Below are 5000 nucleotides of genomic sequence, written 5' to 3' on the forward strand. Positions count from 1 at the left end.
GTGTATTTAAGGCCTGCTCTGTCAGAAAGTCGTCGTACCTGGTGGGGCTCATGCTTTGGCCAACCCCAGTAATGCTTTGTCATATTTCTTTTTTCTGTTTTTTAGCCTACCTGCCTGTTTCCTTACCAGCCTTTTTTACTTCTGCCTCAGGATCGTCCTCCTGCTTCCAGCTCCAAGCCGCACCGCTCTCTGGATTTACCTCTTGTCCCCTGGACCAATCTCTGAAAAGCCCCCTCTCTGTGAACCCCCTGGACCATTAATGGAACCCCCCCCCTGCAGTATTTATCACTGGACCCCCGGATCCCCCCCCTCTGAACCCAGCTTGGTCTGCCAACATCATTAGTTTATTTTTGCACTATTCCCTTAACCTTTTGTATTAAACACTTGTTTCTGTGTTCTGCTCATTGAGTCTCTTAGTAAATCCTAATAGCAACATGCTTGTTAATAAATTTCACGTCGGTTCCACTGATGTTTTCTAATGGTTCATGCCTTGTTGTAATACCCAGTAAATCTATGGTTGTAGAAAAAAAAGAGTTGCTAACAATGATGCCATGGAGATCACATCCACTAAACCAACACTGGATGCAGAGGTTGGACAAGCACGGTTTAACTCTATGATAAAATGTAAAAAATAATAATAATGCTCCTGAGAAGACAGTCAGGACAAGAGTGTGCATCTAAGTCTGTACAAAAGAGTTAACGATACAGTTTTGTCACAAAATGATTTAGTTGCATATTCACTGAATGAATACAGTGAATAAAGACACAGCACATGTAAGACACAAGCATATGAGAAAACAGAACAAAGAAACTAGAGGAGACAACAAAATAACAGAACCACACATAAACTGGACTGGTTTAACAACAATCTACTGGTGGTTTTATTTTATTACCTTTTACTGTTCCTCTCTAGTGTGTTCACAAATGTCTCTGGTCAACTGCTGCTGCAACTTGCAAACGAATGAACAAACACACCAAAGTCAGACTGTTCGCACAGTGGACAATCTATTACGCACCCGAATGATTTAGTTCCGAGGAAGGTTTAACCTGCGACTCTGAACAAAACCCCTACTTTGTCCATGTCATTTTTAGACATATGATTTCAAATGTTGTAAACAACATTTGAAAACAACATTTGAAATTTGGCTTCGACTGAGACGGTTAAATTGTGACTAAGAGTTCCCTCCATAAAGTTATAAAACATGTTTAAAAAAAAGAAAAAAGAAGAAGAAGTGGTCAATTGGAAAAGTTCCGTCTTTGAAGAGTTGGGCAAACAAATTATGAAAAAAAAAAAATTTGAACCACCACAAAAACAACACACTGAAACACTCAAAATGAAGGACCGATCATCTTTTATTTTTTTCCTGAGACAAACCACCGCTTATGTGTGTATGAAACCACTCTGTGACGGCTTTGTTTGGGCTCATTGGGATGAGATGCATGTCATTAACTTTTTGAGGTTGGGGGTTTGAAAACTTGCTCAGGACCTTTTGATTCATGATCCCTTCTAGAGCTTTTTCACGCAGAGTCTCTGCAGTATTTCAGTGAATAAAGCGGATAAACCAAAATCATGCAGGGTGCTTTATATATATAAAAAAAAAAAGTGACATTAAGCAGTTGTGCAGTGAACAGAGTTGGCTGCTGCTGAGCTTCTCACACCGCATGTAACTGCTGCCATCCTTTCCCTCTCTTCCTCTTTCTTTCCTAGCTCGAGTGCCCCTTTCAAATGTCCGTGTCATTGTCTCTGCTTTTAATCATTCAAACTTCCTCCATTTCTCTTCCTGTCATTGTGTCTCTCATCGACACATCCTCCACTTATGTCTGCTTTCCTTCCCATTATCCCATCATCTGTCCTTCTCTGTAATTATCATATTTGTCTTGACCCAGAGTCTCTGTATTTATTTGCCACTTTCTTGTGCAGGACCAGGGCCAGTGACCGGCGTAACAGCTACACGCTTCACTGCTCGCTCGCTCACACACACACACACACACACTCACACACACACACACACACGACACAGAATGCAGGAAGGCACACGTTAGTATTATGCTACCACACAGACTTTCCTCCCCATTCACCAAACCTCTCTTACACATACAGGTAGGAAGACTTATTCCACCTCAGTTTTCTCAGGGATGGTGTTTGTGATGGACAATAACTGAGGATCCATTTTTACATACAGGGCCATTGTTCCATATGTGTGTGCTCCTTTTTAAAGAATGACTAACAGTTTGTTAAATTAAAACTAAAAACAATGGTTGCAAAACTCAATCAGGGTTGAGTAATTGCTCAATGCACATTCACAAACACGCGACCCATTGCAACAGAGTGTGGATGCCAAAGGAAAACGCAAACTCCTGACAGTCGAGCAGCTCTTCTCCTCTTTCACTTTTCATTCTCTCTCTCCCATTCCCACCATCCTTCGGTCCTTCCTTCTCTGTCCACAATCAAATCTGTGAATAAGGTGCTTTGCAAGTTGTTAACACCAGTAGCTTAAGGACTCTCTACAACTCATATTGCATATCTCGTTTTGAGGAAAAGTTCCCCATCAAAGCACAGTTATTTAAAGCCAGACGGTGCAATACGCTTATATTATAGCAAGGCTGTCACCTTTTCCTTTGAATTACAGCTCAGTATAAATGTATTTGTCTGCTCACCAAAGTTGAATCGAAAGTCTGACTCATTGCTTTGACTTTGCCTGAGATAAAATGAAATAGCTGTAAAATTCCGTCCTCTTCTTGCTTGTTCTAAAGTATTTTTCTCTCCTCTTCTCCGTGTCCGTCCCTCCTCCTCCTCCTCCTCCTCCTCTTCTTCCCCTCTCTCCTGCCGTCCCAGCAATGAACAGATTAGAGAATAATTGGTGGAAAGTTTGGACTTTTCTTCACACTGGGCCTCATCAATTTAAATGGTCTGATATCTAATGGCACATTAATGGGTGATCATGTGTATGTGTGTTTCTTGATGCTCTGTAACAGTGTAGGTGTCTACAGGTAGGTGTCCTTGATGAAGTATGTCCGTGTGTGTGTGTGTGTGTGTGTGTGTGTGTGTGTTTGTGTGTGTGTGCGTGCGTGCGGTTTCATGGATCCTTAAGCCAGACAGATCTTTGGCTAAGTTCTACTGTGGCCCCTGCAAAGCTATTATCTCCCCATACACTTTGTACACATTTCCTCTGTGTGTGTGTGTGTGTGTGTGTGTGTGTGTGTGTGTGTGTGTGTGTGTGTGTGTGTGTGTGTGTGTGTGTGTATGTGTGTGTGAGCGCGTGCATGCGTGCGTGTGTGAGAGAGACAAAAAACAGAAAGCCAACTTTTAAAGGAGACTATCATAACATCCCCATGCTTTGAACACGCAAACACATAATTATGCTTACGTGTACTGACAATGGATCGCATGTGGAGCGTTTTTGGGGTGAAATGGGGAAAACCCTGACCAGCACATCGCTTCCTTTTCGTCATCCAACTACTCCAACTAGTCCTTGCTTAAGCTCTCATTCTGGGCCAACTGGTTTTATTCTACGCCCCAGCTTCGACCCAAACCTTTCGTCCATCTTTCCACTCTTGTCCATTTCCTTTAATCCTTGATCAAGTCCAGTTACAAAACTCCTATGCCGAGTATTATTCTGGACCAAGGCTACATCCACACTAAACGTGAATGCTCTCCGTCCAGACGAGCGATTTATGACACCTGAAAGTTCATATCACATGACCATTCACACACACACACACACACACACACACGTGTCATGTGGGTGCCAGCGTAGCCAGGAAGCAGATTGTCCACTTGTAGTTGGTCGCTGAGTGGCAGAAAACGTGGACAATGTTTCGCATTTACGGCTGGTAGCCGAGTCGTGACTGATAAGAGCCAATCAGGAAACAAGCACGGGTGTCTGTGTCATTGTTCCCAAAAGTGTCTGTGTCTGCTTGTCCAGACAAAAAACACAACCATGGAGTTTTCAATCTAAGGCGGGGCCGGCAGTGTTTCCCACTTTCTCTGTTTAAGGCGCTGGAAACCTCTGGAGTGGTGTGGACACAAGGCGTTAACGTAGCAAAAGTGACGCGTCTTAAAACTGAAAAATAACATGTAGCCTAAGTGGGCTCATGCTCATGCTGTGACTTATCGACAGAGAGCCATTCTTTTGCAAAATATAGTAGACTTCAGCTTTCTGGTCAAGCAAAAGAAACACCGGGACGTACAAAATTCATTGGAAGAGATACAGTTGTTTTTTGTATCTCACAGTGGTTCCTCATTATCTGCAGTCTACTGTAGACTTTAACCTTCATTCTCATCTAAATCTACTTTTCCTCCTGTCCTTTAGACCTACTAGTCTTACTGTAGCCTTCATTTTTTTTTTCATCCCTTATCCCATTAATTTAAATAACTAACTTTAATTTCAAACTGCTGGTTCAGCTATAGGGCAATTGCAGTTAGACGTAACTCTGATCATTTTACTGAATGGACTCCTTACATTAGGTTGACAGGTCAAGAAAGTCCACGGCTCGGAGTAAAAAAAAGCACAAGCACAGTAATACGACAACACACAAACACACACACACACACACACACACACACACACACACACACACACCATGTTTCTGAATGGGCAGTTAAATAATGCCACATGTGGCTCCAGTGCCTTTGTTTCATTGCAAGGGTATTTTTTTTTCTATGCTGCTTCCCATGTTGTGTTTGATTGATGGTCTAATTTACTAGAATATCACACTGACACACACGCGCGCACACACACACACACACACACACACACACACACACCATCAAACCGACAGCCTGTTGGTGTGTTTGAAGGGTTACTTTGCCCGGGCAGAGCCAAATGCCTGTGGACAGACTCAGTCAGTGATACTCTTAAAGTGCGTTTCACTCTTTCAAAAGTACTGAGAGTAAACCTATCTAAATCATCATTTACAGTGTGATATGACCTACAAAGATGGACAGAGAAAGACCTCTCTCTTTCTTCCTCAGTAACCCTGGATTATCTCTAGATCGT

This window comes from Scophthalmus maximus, chromosome 9, assembly GCF_022379125.1.
Source record: "Scophthalmus maximus strain ysfricsl-2021 chromosome 9, ASM2237912v1, whole genome shotgun sequence".
In the NCBI taxonomy this organism is placed as follows: domain Eukaryota; kingdom Metazoa; phylum Chordata; class Actinopteri; order Pleuronectiformes; family Scophthalmidae; genus Scophthalmus; species Scophthalmus maximus.